We start from the raw sequence: 15455 nt of genomic DNA on the forward strand, positions 1-15455 counted from the left end.
ATGTGCCCAGGATATTTTATACTGCTTGATACACATATTGGTTGCCCTGACAGGTAGAACGTTGGAAAAGGCACTTTATGATCCTCCTTGGTTCTACATATCAACACAACACTCTTTTTTGCATTGTACTGCACATCAAACTCGACCCCATACTCAGAGCACACATTGAGTAGCTGCTGAAATCCAACAGTACTAGGGGACATGATAGCAAGATCGTCTGCATACATCAAATGGTTTAAAACATTGTTCCCTATCAGACATCCTGTCTTACATCTCCCCAGTTGTTTGGAGAGGTTGTCCATGTATAGGTTGAACAGTGCTGGGGATAGAAGCCCCCCTTGTCTTACACCATTGCCTACACTGAAAGGGGAGGACAGGCTGTTTCCCCATTTCACCTGCATGTGTTGTTTAGCATACCAGTAAGCAAGAATACGTATAATACATCCAGGCACACCCCTAAGCATGAGTTTAGTGAAGAGCTTATGGTGATTCACTCTGTCAAATGCCCTAGACGCATCAATGAACCCCAGAAATATTGTAGAACCATGACTTCTGTAGGACTCTCTGTAATGTATATTGTAGCTGAGTCATTCCAGCAAAGTCTGACTGGGCCCACAGGTAGGCCCATTTGCAGAGGCTACATTCTCTCTCTAGGTCGTCCTCAGACGAGCCTTCCATCGTTGCTTCCAGTCATCCCCTCCATACATCTTTTCAGTTCGCTGGTACTCTGGGCTCCACATATGTTAGTGTGGGACGTCCTCTTAACCGGCACCCACGTGATGGTTCCCAAAGCACCAGTTTGCTGGCTGGCAGTTCTGGGTGCCTTTGGCAATGTCCTGCGAATCTCATTCTCCTTACAGCTATCTTTTCGCTCACACTTGGTATTCCCTCGTATAGGATTTCGTTGGTTACATGTGCACTCTTACTGATGTTGAGCTCTGCACGCAGCATCCTGGTGCAGCAACATTCTATGATCAGTTTATGTGATTTTTTACGCGTTTTAGGTGACTTTAACCCTCAATATAACCTAGAAATAAGATTCTGCATCGTGTAAAATATTGGCATACCACATAAGTAGCCATTAGAAAGTCCATAGTTAATTTTCTACACTGAAACTGCAAGAATAAGCATTTTAATCCATTTCCGTAACCTTTGACCTGAAATGGGACTAACACTACAAGTTTTGCTGCTCACTTACAGTAGCATATGGCATGGTACATAAAATACCATTTGGGTTTCGGGTGTGATTTAATTTTTTTCACATCAATGTATTCCTACGACATGGTAGCATTAGAAAATCTGAGAAGAAGTTGAATATGAACATTTTCATCAAATGACACCCCATTCTCATGAACGGCGTGACGTTTTCCATGTGCGTTACGCCCATTTGTGGGGGAAAACAGCCCATGCAAGTCAAATGGTGAGGTTGGGGTTTAATAAACTAAAGATACAGACCTGTAGACTAGTGTTGTTCACGCGCAACATGCGTTGTGTTGTGTTGTGTTGCCGGCTGTTCAAACAATATAGTCAAACAGCCGTGGCTGAAGCATGTACTGTTTTCATTTAGGCAAGCCGATGTAGCATGTAAGTTGATGAGACATTCGGTTTGATTTCCCCCATAAAGTGGCGTAACGCACATTTACGAACAAAGTACCCGCATGGCCGTTCATGAGTATAGGCATAAAGCTAATGAAACAATAGCCACCAACAGCCTACATGGGGCTGTGTCAGAGGTAGAGCTATGGGGGCTGCAGGAGGACAATCTACAGACAGCTGTCGGTTACATTCGCGAGTGTGATATGTACAATACCGGTCAAAAAAAATTAAGGTCACCACACTCCCTCCAGTAGCCAGTTGCAGTTCCACAATCGGGCTAAGTGCCCACGACAATGGTTACTACAGGTAAACGTGGAACATTTGGACAGATGTGCCTATCTGGTACACTGTGACAGCGTTTTTAAGGAGTTAAAAGCAGAGAAAACACAAAGGCCCTTCAGAGTGGAGATCTTGAAACCATTCCAACCTGTCGCTGCTGTTGGAACAGTTCAAAATACAGACGTGTGGGTATTTTTGCACATGCCCAGGGAGGTTTACTGATATTTTGCCACCAAATCTGACAGCATGAGAACACAGATAAATTGAGGAGAATGTGGGGGCATGTAGCATAAGTTACTGCCTGGGTGGATTTCCTGTCCAGAAGTCCCCGCTAACCTAGAAGGGTGTCACTTGGCAATAACTTGTTGAACAAACCTGAGTTTTGCCAGATTGCAGTGAGCGCTTGCCAGTCCGGTCCTGAGGAGACTCAGTCCTTTGTCTCCTATGTCATTGTTCTGGAGTTCAAGGTTAATCAGTGGTGAGTTCTCAGTTCGCAGAGCTGATACCACAAGGTCACAGGAATCAGCAGTTATACCACTCTTTCCCAGCCTGTAAAATAAGACCCATGTCACACACACAAGTAGACTGAGATTGACCCTTGTGAGACCTTACAAACAGAGTAAAGCACAACAACTATAAAAAATGTCCTGTATCGTTTGTTAACTTGCACCTACATATACAGCCCGTGCCAGAAGTGTTGAGGCCTATTCATGTTGTTGGAACGATAGCTAATAACCTGACTTTCAATTCATCAATTGGCTTCAGAAATCAATCATATGTAAGCTACAGCCGTCCCAAATAAGGTTTTATGTACAAAAATAAATTTGTTGCACTGTAGGCCTATAAAGATTCAATTTAATTGAATTTAATGAACACAGAAAGGGCAGATTTTGGCAAAACGAAAGTGTTGTCGCATAGAGAAAATAATGTCATAAATCACTTCAAAACACGCAAATATCTTACATAACATCAGAAAGTGAAACACTAACTGGTGCTGTAAGATCCAAATGAATATCTCGTATGACTTCCTTTAGCTTGAAGGACTGTGTCCCTGTGTTTCAACAAAGACTCATACAGTTGGTTGATGAAGTCATTTGGAATTGCAAAGGAAGCAGACTTTAGCCCTATTCGGACGGAACTAGCTTTATGTATGGACATGGGGAAATGTAATTTTATCTCTGAACGGCAGTAATACAGTAGAAATAATCGATTAGGACTGGACTAAAACTTCCCAGTACCTGTAAACAGTGAGAGGGGTAAATCATCACGCACCATTGTGACTGTCACATGGTCACGTGTTTGCCATCTCCACAACATTGATTTTTGAGCATATTATTATGATTCCATGGAGGCATTTGGTCCCGTTGAACAATTTTAATAATTGTCTGCTGGTTTACTAACCCATCAGAATCCATTCTAATGCGCTTGTATCCATGTCCTTTCATTTCGGGAATGTTTTTAGCCCTATTCAGACGGAACTAGTTTAATGGGGGGACTGGGGTGTAATAATAATAATAAAAGTAATAGGCTAATAACCAGGAAATTTAGTCCCGCTTGAACGCGCCATGTCAGTAAAGATAGCATATATCAGTATCAGTATGTCAATAAACTTCGCAGAGTTTTACCCCCTGTGAAACGGTCCGGAGAAATTAACCTCTGTAACACTAATCCTTCCCGCCCGAATGCAATCCTATGTAAAGATGTCTGGTTAAGTGCGTGAAATGCACATTTTTCTAATCTCTCCGGGCATGTCAACATTACACCCTTGAAGTAAGCAGTCAGTTTACCCCCCCTGCACGTGCCCACATTGGTTTATTTTGCAATTCCTCACAACATATATTTTATGTTTTAATATTTTAATTGCATAGACATACTGTGTTCATAAATCTCTATAAATAGGCAACTGATGATGTGAACTTCTCCTATCCTCTCTTTTTGGAAAATCAAAGTCAGCTTGTACCTGGAATGGTCCTCTGCTGACCATGTCTGTCCTCACTGAATCAGAAAGATAACAAATCTGCGGAATGGATGCTTCTTTAATGTCTAGCAGCTGAATTACCAACTGAATTTGCAGATGATTGAAGTGTCTGAAGGCTTTAATAAAAATGAAGCCATTACAGCACAATGTAGCATTATATAAGATATTGTCTAGGCAACACCAGCATCAACTGAATGGTGCACTCTGTAGCTGGATTCTAAACTTCCTCACAGATAGGCCTCAAGCAGTATGACTGGGAAAGTTCACCTCCTCCACACTATGATTCCACACAGCGCATGACTGCACAGCCAACACAATTAGACAGGTCATCAGCTGGGAAAATTAGGCCTTTCGTCCTACCGCACTTTTCTCTGTGGATTACTGACCAGAAGCCCTATTGGAAGAAATTAAAACATGGGGCCACGTCAATTTTTGCTCAGAATTCAACATGGCCGCCATTTTCCAAAATGACTTGTTTTCATGCATTATTACATTGTACTAAAAGGTGATATTCATGAACGATTAACAGCTTTCAGCACTATTCTGTCCTATTTACTTACATACATGTTTACAAAGGTTGACTAAACTAAAACAAATGAAAATAAGGTTGGCCACCTTGCAATATCCAAAGGAAAGTGCTGAAAATAATGATTGAAATGCACATACAGAGTCTATGGCAGGGGAAATTAGGCCTATTCTGCCGTGCAAAACAAGAACGCAGTAACTCAAAATGGTCGAAAAAAATTTTTATATCGGAAATGGATTTTAAACTACCTCATTTGTCTTGTGTCAAAAAATGGTGGTCCAATACCGTCCCATTTTGGAGAAAACTAATTTTGAAAGTGCAAAAATGACCCAAAAAAAGTTACTGCTTGTTGTATTAACAGGTTATGTCGTACAAAACAAAAACGCAGTAAGTCGGCGAGTTACTGCTGCACGTTCCAATGGGACTGGTTTGGGAGTACACTGAAAGAAAATATTCGTTGGATTTACATGATTTTAATGTGTACATCGGTCCCACACAATCCAATTGTGTAAGGTCAACATGATTTCTTCCCCTATTTTTATTGTGTAAGGTTTAAGTGATTTTATCACCTTAAACGGAGGTGATTGGATCACCTCAACCTAACACAACTTATTCATGTTCCAGCATCATAAAAATGTGTTGGAACTATGTGATTTTTTAAAATAGTCACAAAATGTTTTTTTCACCTAAATCAGAGGTGATGAAATCACTTTAATCCTAAACAATTAATTGGTATTCCATTAACCAGAAAATATGTTGGAAAAACACAAAACTTTGACATAGTTTTAAAGTATTTTTTTCATGTTTATTAAAAGGTGATTAAAAATCATGCATACAGCTACATTTCAGTAACATGATTCTTTAGTCTCAATCCACCCCCCCCCCCCCCAAAAAAAAAAAAAAAAAAAAAAAAAAAAAAAAAAAAAAAAAATATTAGGTCTAGGCTATACAAATGCATTGCAGATCATAGGCCCGTGCAAACAAAAACAACAAAAAGAGTCAGAATTCTGTGATTAAATGTATTGACTTTCACTGTACGCATGTAAAATGCACACAGATATACAAAACATAAGCACAGTCACAAATAACTGCTACTCTTAGACCAATCAACGAGCAGGGTCTGTGAACAGAAAGAAAGTCCAATTCGCTTTAAAGGTGCACTGTGTATTACTTTCAGTAGTTTATTTTGAGATTTCATGCTGCCCATGCAAAAATGTTGCATTTTTCATGAATATTTACCACCACCAAACTTTAAGTTGTCGTTATGACTGGGGACATTGCTCTTTCCATACATGAAAGGGGGAAAGAGAGGAATCTTCTCCACTGACTGTCATTTTGAATTTCTAGAAATACAGATTTTTAGTAAACATTTTCGTAATACATTTATACATTTTCGTTTATTACTAAGTAAATATTCATGAAAAGGACACAGTTGGTAATAGGCAGCACCGTTTCAATGTGCAGCATAGTTGCCTACTCTGGTCACCATCCTACACAGTGCACCTTTAAGAAAATTATTTGTTTGGTTGCTGTGAAAAAGTGCTCTCTGGCTGGATTAGCATTCATGTGAACACATTGGGCACAAATAAAATTGACTCTACATACAGTTATTTTAGCTCATTGACTATGCATGTGTGCGTGCATCTGGCAGTCCACCATTCATTTGGTTGTCCTCTTTGGTGACCACATTTGTGTCATTACCCAGTCTTATTTAAGTCTAGTTTTGGTATTTTGTTTGTCTTTAGTTTGGGTCAAAATCAACACAGTACGTACAAAACATATGCACACTCAAGTGCTATTCTTAAACCAGTAAGGAGCTGGAAGTGCATACAAGCAAATAGATCTCTAGAAAAAAGATACATTTCACTTAAAGAAACAAAAATAACTGCTGTTTTTTAGTTGCTGGAAAAAAAAAGAGTCCTTTCCGATTGGGTGTCACGTGTGTGACAGACATACACTAAAACTGACAATGTCCAAAGGGTGGGATGCACAATCTTCTGTCAGAGCAGATTCCAATTGTGATGTCTTCAATTGCTTCGTCTACGGCAACTTCATCCATGACCTATTCAACACAGACAAAAGTAAATAAACACAAATTAACCAAGCCATTTGAATTAACAAATAAATCAACATTAAGCTGGGCAGTAGGTTATTGCAAAGTCCAAAGCATGTCCTCTGTTCCACTGCCAAGATTTCCTCAGTTCTAATTCTGATGTGGGACCTGGATGATGATTTAACACTGGTGTGAATTGGCCTGAAGTCGTCAAATACCAGAGCCAAAGCTGTGTAGTTGCCTTCATTCTGCAGAGATGTCAAACTCAAACCCAGGGCCAATTGTGACCCATGAAGTAATTTTATGTGGCCTGCAAGATCATTGCATAGCATGATAAGACTTTGACATGAAACTTGGTGTGTCACAGGAATACCAGTGGGCCCAGGCCAATGAAAAAGCTCACTCTCATATGGAACAACACCCCAGGTCTACTGTGTCTTCTTGGCTGGGACCTACAAGGAGCTTGTAGTAGACAACCAGTGATGCCAATCCTCTGTTTAAGATGTTTCAGAGCACAGAGATGTAAGGGTCAGCTCGTCTCAATTAAGAGAACAAGTTTCATTATGCATATACAGGTACGGTATATACTGTTCCTTGCGAGAAGACTTTGAAGGAAAAGTCTACTGCATTGCTCTTTGTGCATGCGTGCAGTAATATGGCATGCAGGGCTTGTCTGTCAAGGGGCTGAATAAGTTTCATTGATGACTTATGATTAAAAATAAAACATGCAATATTCTAGGCAGACATACAACGGGCAATATAATGAAAAGCGTAACACAGCTGGTGCACTCTGTCGACTCTGATCCCCCCCCCCCATCAGAGTGAAAAACATGTCAACAAAGTGCTCTCAGATATTATACCCTTCATTGTAGTGCTCATTTTGTTTCTACATAGAAGATATTAATATTTCTTTTTGTTTAGCTGCATATGAATTGTGTAGCAAGTGTATTGAAATAAGGAAACCGTGAGATAGCTTGCTCACTTTCAACTGAAGCCTCTCAATGTCATGTTGAGCATAGCACAATGCATACAAATAGTGTCACACTCCACACTGAGAGTGGGAACACCAGGGAGGTAGTCATCAACACTTCTCAGATCAGATCATCTTGTCTCAGATAACTCCAATTCTAGTACTATGTGTGACAGATTGGTCTACACCCCTCAATCTGACGGATTTTGGTCCTTTGTCTGTGATTGGCTGGCCCATTACTGGCAGGACTTTTATGTTGATAAATGTAGTTTTTGGACGTGACGTGGGTCTCTTTCCGCCCCGCTGTTGTTTTGCCGGCAAAGGAGGCCGGCTGGCGTGTGAGCTGCTGCTAGCCGTGATCATTATCCGGTAGATTTGGTACCTTCAGGTAGGCATTTAACATTCATACTTTATGATGTGTCCGATCGCCGTATTGTCTGAATTACGGACCTGATTATGTGACTGCATTCCACTTCTAGCCATTCTTGCGTGGAACTGCAACCTGCTGTGAACTGGTGTTCACTTCGCGCTGCCTATACTGCACCAGTGTGTTGCCCATCATCTGTGCCCTGTGGCAGGCCTGATTCGTGGTGCTTACGCTGGCTTGGAGTGGCCACAGTGGTTGGCCCCTGGGTACCTGACTGCAGTCAGTGGATGGTAAGCTGGCATATGCTACGTTGATGTTGTTGCTTCGATGGTAACGATGACCTTAGTCACTAAATCTACCCTCACTTTCCTCAGTGTGTGGTCCAAATTGCGATTGTTCCGAACCACGGATCTATGATCAGGTTAGCGGTGCCTCTCTGACGCTGTAAGTATTCATTTCTTCCTCTTGATTGTCGCTGTCACCGATTACCTCTAGGCTAGTGAGTAATGGGTACCTGTTTGTTAACTTACAGGGGGATTGCTAGCTACACTCCTCGGAGGTTGCTGTTTTGTTGCCGTCACACTCTGCGCCGGTTCCGACTGGCTCCACCTGCTCGTCCTGCTTTTGTTTGGTTTAATTATTTTTATTTTCTGGCCCGTTTCTTGGGACGCCAGCCTCCTCGCTGCGCACTGCGCAGGTCTAGTTACCTGTGTGTGTTGTGAGTGCGTGTGTGTCTGTGCGTCTGTATGCGTGTGTGATTGTCATCTAGGCACGGCACCGGAGGCAAGTGTACACCCCCTTCAGTCAACCTACGGCGGTGTAGTTCTCCCCTCTCTCTTGCTATACAAAAGTTAAGTTGCATCTAGTCATCACTGTGTATGCAAATTGTGTAATACATTAGTATGTGTCATTCTCGCTATTGAGTGTCTCTCTCTTCTCTCCTCCCTGGATAGGTATGGAGTTGCCATAGCGCGCCGGTCTTCAGGTGGTGGATTCCCTCACTTTTCCATTGCTGTGTGCACTTGGGTGACTATTACTATTTTGCTGCGTGTAGTAGTAGATGTGTGTTTTCTTTTTATTTTTGTGTGAGTACCTTATTGTGTGTTTATTTTGTGTGGCCTTTTCCCTAGTCTTTATCTATCCCTTTTCAACCGTGCTGCTATTGGTTAGCCTAAGCCTAGCTTTTCCCCCCCTTTAAGAGTGACACCATTGCCCTGTCTCCCCCGTATTGGGGCGGTTCGTACGAGTGAGTGTAGCCTCCCTTCCTCTCTCGCACAGGTGCCGTGCGTGTGTATGCGTGGTGTGTGTTTGTGTGTGGCCATTGGCCATATTGCTCCACATAACGGCCCGCTAGTGGGCGTCTAATAGGGATCAGTGCAATATTGTCAAATGTAATTCATCCATATTGTATTTTGTCATGTATTAGTATTTGTCCCCTATGCATCACCACTGTACGTTGTACACTTGAACTACCTGACTGCAATGACCTACATGTATATTTTATTGATTTGTATTACTATTGTATTTGTGAGAAGAGAATAAACACGAACTTGACTCCTGCCTGAGAGTGCTCCGAACCTGTGTCCTGGTTTACTAATTTGGGGGGTAATTTCACTCCTAGGTTGTCTTCCCCCACCCTAGGTGGCGTAGTCGTGCAAGAGCTGAGTTGAATTTAATTAACTGTAAACGTGCCACTGTTACAAACTGGCGTAGATTTCGGCAGGAGAGCACTCTTAAGGCAGAGTTTTGCAAGTGTTATGTGCATTAAATGGTGGTGCTGTTAATTTGACTGTTTGTTTGTTTCTCTTTCATCAGGAGCGAGGAGCGTGGGCCGGTGCGGTTCCAGGTGTAGGGTTGGCAGCAAAACAGCAACTTCCCATTAGCCCATTCGAGTCTGCCCTCAGGTAGGGGATTGTTTTTGGTATCGGTGGCATCGTTGAGACGGAGGAGGAAATGCAGCAACTGCGAGACTTGATTGCCTGGTTATGGGATATCGGCGAGCACCTTTGGCCGGCTAGCACGGCGGGGTTGGGGGAGCATTGTATATAGCATTGGATTGGAGAGCGGCAGTTAGGCTGCCGGGTCTCCACGTTTACGCTCACTGGTTCCCCTCTGTACCAGAGGCTGGGTCCACTGGCGTGTCATTGTGTAATAGCGGCAGTTAGGCTGCCGGGTCTCCTTGTCTTACTGTTACTGGGTCCCCTCTGTACCAGAGGCTGGATTCACTGGTCATGTGTTGTGGATAGCGGCAGTTAGGCTGCCGGGTCTCCACGTTTTACGCTCACTGGTTCCCCTCTGTATCAGAGGCTGGGTCCACTGGCGTGTCATTGTGTAATAGCGGCAGTTAGGCTGCCGGGTCTCCTTGTCTTACAGTTACTAGGTCCCCTCTGTACCAGAGGCTGGATTCACTGGTCATGTGTTGTGGATAGCGGCAGTTAGGCTGCCGGGTCTCCACGTTTTACGCTAACTGGTTCCCCTCTGTACCAGAGGCTGGGTCCACTGGCGTTTCATTGTGATAGCGGCAGTTAGGCTGCCGGGTCGTCATGCGTCATTGCAACTGGGTCCCCTCTGTACCAGAGGCTGGGTCCATTGATATTGTACTATTTGGATAGCGGCGGTTAGACTGCCAGGTCCCCATCTCTTGCTTTGTCACTGGGTCCCCTCTGTACCAGAGGCTGGGTCAGTTGGCCTTGCGTCATTTGGATGGTGGTAGTTGGACCGCTGGGTCTCCTTTGGTTGGATAGCGGCAGTTGGACTGCCGGGTCGCCATGCGTCATTGCAACTGGGTCCCCTCTGTACCAGAGGTTGGGCCCACTGGCGTTTTCCCCTCTCTTTTAGCCACACTAAGGCCTGTCTAGGTTGGTTAGTTCCCTGGGATTCCTCGTAGTGGGGAACCCATGATTTGAATCGGTTTGTCGTCGAGGCGCCGACACAAAAAGTGGGGGTAAATGTGAGAGATTGGTCTACACCCCTCAATCTGACGGATTTTGGTCCTTTGTCTGTGATTGGCTGGCCCATTACTGGCAGGACTTTTATGTTGATAAATGTAGTTTTTGGACGTGACGTGGGTCTCTTTCCGCCCCGCTGTTGTTTTGCCGGCAAAGGAGGCCGGCTGGCGTGTGAGCTGCTGCTAGCCGTGATCATTATCCGGTAGATTTGGTACCTTCAGGTAGGCATTTAACATTCATACTTTATGATGTGTCCGATCGCCGTATTGTCTGAATTACGGACCTGATTATGTGACTGCATTCCACTTCTAGCCATTCTTGCGTGGAACTGCACTCTGCTGTGAACTGGTGTTCACTTCGCGCTGCCTATACTGCACCAGTGTGTTGCCCATCATCTGTGCCCTGTGGCAGGCCTGATTCGTGGTGCTTACGCTGGCTTGGAGTGGCCACAGTGGTTGGCCCCTGTGTATCTGACTGCAGTCAGTGGATGGTAAGCTGGCATATGCTACGTTGATGTTGTTGCTTCATGGTAACGATGACCTTAGTCACTAAATCTACCCTCACTTTCCTCAGTGTGTGGTCCAAATTGCGATTGTTCCGAACCACGGATCTATGATCAGGTTAGCGGTGCCTCTCTGACGCTGTAAGTATTCATTTCTTCCTCTTGATTGTCGCTGTCACCGATTACCTCTAGGCTAGTGAGTAATGGGTACCTGTTTGTTAACTTACAGGGGGATTGCTAGCTACACTCCTCGGAGGTTGCTGTTTTGTTGCCGTCACACTCTGCGCCGGTTCCGACTGGCTCCACCTGCTCGTCCTGCTTTTGTTTGGTTTAATTATTTTTATTTTCTGGCCCGTTTCTTGGGACGCCAGCCTCCTCGCTGCGCACTGCGCAGGTCTAGTTACCTGTGTGTGTTGTGAGTGCGTGTGTGTCTGTGCGTCTGTATGCGTGTGTGATTGTCATCTAGGCACGGCACCGGAGGCAAGTGTACACCCCCTTCAGTCAACCTACGGCGGTGTAGTTCTCTCCTCTCTCTTACTATACAAAAGTTAAGTTGCATCTAGTCATCACTGTGTATGCAAATTGTGTAATACATTAGTATGTGTCATTCTCGCTATTGAGTGTCTCTCTCTTCTCTCCTCCCTGGATAGGTATGGAGTTGCCATAGTGCGCCGGTCTTCGGGTGGTGGATTCCCTCACTTTTCCATTGCTGTGTGCACTTGGGTGACTATTACTATTTTGCTGCGTGTAGTAGTAGATGTGTGTTTTCTTTTTATTTTGTGTGAGTACTTTATTGTGTGTGTTTATTTTGTGTGGCCTTTTCCCTAGTCTTTATCTATCCCTTTTCAACCGTGCTGCTATTGGTTAGCCTAAGCCTAGCTTTTCCCCCCCTTTAAGAGTGACACCATTGCCCTGTCTCCCCCGTATTGGGGCGGTTCGTACGAGTGAGTGTAGCCTCCCTTCCTCTCTCGCACAGGTGCCGTGCGTGTGTATGCGTGGTGTGTGTTTGTGTGTGGCCATTGGCCATATTGCTCCACATAACGGCCCGCTAGTGGGCGTCTAATAGGGATCAGTGCAATATTGTCAAATGTAATTCATCCATATTGTATTTTGTCATGTATTAGTATTTGTCCCCTATGCATCACCACTGTACGTTGTACATTTGAACTTACCTGACTGCAATGACCTACATGTATATTTTACTGATTTGTATTACTATGGTATTTGTGAAAAGAGAATAAACACAAACTTGACTCTCGCCTAAGAGTGCTCCGAACCTGTGTCCTGGTTTACTAATTTGGGGGGTAATTTCACTCCTAGGTTGTCTTCCCCCACCCTAGGTGGCGTAGTCGTGCAAGAGCTGAGTTGAATTTAATTAACTGTAAACGTGCCACTGTTACATAAGCAATAATCTAATATTCACTGGTCAGAGTACGACAAAACTTAAATATAAAAATTTGAGAAGCAGCTCCTTATACCACTGGAATATTTAGTCACCACCATTCAGATAACAGCTAATTTAAAGCAGGAGTCAAGTTGTTAAGGTGCACTGGGTAGGGTTGTGGCCAAAGTGAATGCTTTACCTTGTGGACTTCGAACAGTGCTGGCCATTGCAGTGGGACTGGTGATTCTTTTCAATTCAGCACTGATCTGAAAAGACATAAAGAGCCCAAAGGATTTAACGATCAAATCATTAACATTAGGAGAAAGCCACACACACATTCAAGAAAGGAGATAAAACGCTGTAATTCACAAATAAAAACATTAAAGACAATCCGAATTGAATGTCTTACCTNGCGAACTTTGAGCAGTGCAGGCCACTGTGCCAGAAGTCCTCAGAAATGGTGCATCTTGTACAACTTAATGAAAGAAAGAAAGAAAGAAAGAAAGAAAGAAAGAAAGAAAGAAAGAAAGAAAGAAAGAAAGAACATTTGTAACCTGTGCAGCATGAGTTCTGGAAATAAACTACTTTTTTTTTTTTTTTTTTTAAATCACTCTGCACCTTTAAAATCGCAGACTGTATCATGATCTCCTTCAATTGTCATGGTACATGTTGGTGAAATTCAGATTTCCAATATTGACTCCATGCATCCAGCCTAAAACCATGTCTGTCCCACTACCACAACTTGACCATGAGCATGGGACAGTTTACTTTGTACTACTCACTTGGTTAACACCACACATGCTTGACACCATCCGAAAAAATGTGTTCATGTTGGTGTCATCAGACCAGAGGACATGGTTCCAGCAATCCATATCTGAAGTCTCTGATGAAACCATGATGAACACATTTGCTTTAGATTGTTTCAAGCATGTGTGATAGTAGCCAAGGGAAGGGTATAAAGAAAACAGTCCCATGTTTACGGTCAAAAATGGTGGTGGTACTGATTTGTTTTGGGATTCTATGAATGGCATCAACATTGGGAAGCTGACTGCCACCAAAAGAAACATGCATATGAATGTACTGGTACCATGACTACTAAGGCAGATCATGATCCTCTCTATGGGGTTTTAACATGCAGGGGTGTAACTCAATAGTTAAAGGCTTTCTGCTCAGGAACCATCAAGTAGACAGGCGAAAAAGACAGAAACTTACATCAGCCAATTCAGCAACAGTTGCTTGGATTGCAGGGGAACTGTGGTGATTATTTTGAATTCAGCACTGATCTGAAAAGACATAAAGAGCCCAAAGGATTGAAAAATCATAAACATTAGGGAAAGCCACACACACACACACACACACACACACACACACACACACACACACACACACACACACACACACACACACACACACACCTTAAAGACAATCAGCATTGAATGTCTTACCTTACAGACTTCGAACAGTGCAGGCCACTGTGCCAGAAGTCCTTAAAGAAAGAAAGAAGGAATTGGTGAGGTTAAACATTTATAAACAGAACAGGATTTGTGAATGAGGAGCATGCATTCTGTAAAATAGGCTACTTGTAAACAATGCTCCACTTAAAAGAGGAAGATATAGGCTAAGTAAAACGAGATAACAAGGCAGTGCATGCTTTGCATTGCACCATAAGTGCAAGTAAAAAAAGTGCTATGCACTTCAATAAATAGGATACTATTCCCACATGTTTCATCCAATTCCATGTGCAAAGTTTAAATTCAGATTATATGCACTCTATCTAGGTCGGTTGTTCTTTGACTTTGTGTGCAGGAAAGCTTACATTTGATTAATCTTCGGTTAAGACCACAAGTGCATGTGTGCATTAAACACCTGGGTTGGGTCAAAGAAACAAAAAACTTTAAAAATAGAATACTTGGCTTAAACGACGCCAGCCCTCTGTTCTCGTGAGCATGCAACGTGTTCGATGAAGTTCTAATTCGCTGTGCAACCCCACCACCCCTCCCCCATTAACGGATCAGACCCTCCCGCGCAAATATAGCTATTAACTGAAGATGACCAGCTAGATTGTTGTACAGTAGCAGTTTTTACTACATCATTGAATATCCTAAATGTACATATTTTCCATTCTTTTCGAAATTAACATGATGCATAGCCAACTGCATGTGTTTGCAGTGCACCTGTTACTAAGCAAAGAGCACTGCGTGGGTAAATGTAGTAGAGTCTAACTTCACCTTTGGCTCAGCTTCCACACACAAAAGACACAAGAGCAGTTCTACATCGCCCACAATAAATGAAAGTAATTCAGTTACTTACTCAATTTCGTGTAGATCTTCACACATGACAACACTATTCCAGCGAGATGAGACTGAAGAGTAGGACCGACCGGGCTGACTGAGGTGAACGGCTCTCCGGCTTGAAACTTTCCGGCTTCTTCTTGTCTTAGAAAGTGGTGCACTAGCGCCACCTCAGGACTGGAGGCCACCCCAGACACAACTTAATCATGTTCATTCAAAGCATTAGAAACATGCAAATTCAGCAGTCTCCAAGAACACATTATCCTTATTTGATGAAATCATGTTTACTCAAGGAATGTTAATGAATTGTTTTGCATCTATTTACTTTATATAGGTTAATTCAAAGACCCGCCATTCCCTCTTTTTTCAGTGTAGACAGTAATACTAGCCAAGAACGCAGTAACTCCTGCAGTAACTCCATTTTGTGGCAGTAATACCAGCCAAGAACGCAGTAACTCTGTTTTTTGTGGCAAAAAGACACATAAATGTTGTTTTTTGGTTTTTTTTTGTGTGCATTAAATTTCTATCCTAAACAAGCATTACCAGGAAGTGTCACCACCA

The 15455-nt window shown here is 43.1% G+C and overlaps 1 long non-coding RNA gene across 1 annotated transcript; it reads right to left on the reverse strand.

The window, feature by feature from the left end:
• Positions 1 to 13029: 13029 nt before the first annotated feature.
• On the reverse strand, positions 13030 to 15023 carry LOC134467176 (uncharacterized). Its single transcript, XR_010038466.1, has 4 exons — positions 14914 to 15023; positions 14049 to 14089; positions 13816 to 13886; positions 13030 to 13078 (listed from the first exon to the last, which is right to left on the reverse strand). It is a non-coding gene; the product is annotated as an uncharacterized LOC134467176 (long non-coding RNA).
• Positions 15024 to 15455: the final 432 nt, after the last annotated feature.

Source organism: Engraulis encrasicolus, chromosome 17 (assembly GCF_034702125.1).
Source record: "Engraulis encrasicolus isolate BLACKSEA-1 chromosome 17, IST_EnEncr_1.0, whole genome shotgun sequence".
Lineage (NCBI taxonomy): Eukaryota > Metazoa > Chordata > Actinopteri > Clupeiformes > Engraulidae > Engraulis > Engraulis encrasicolus.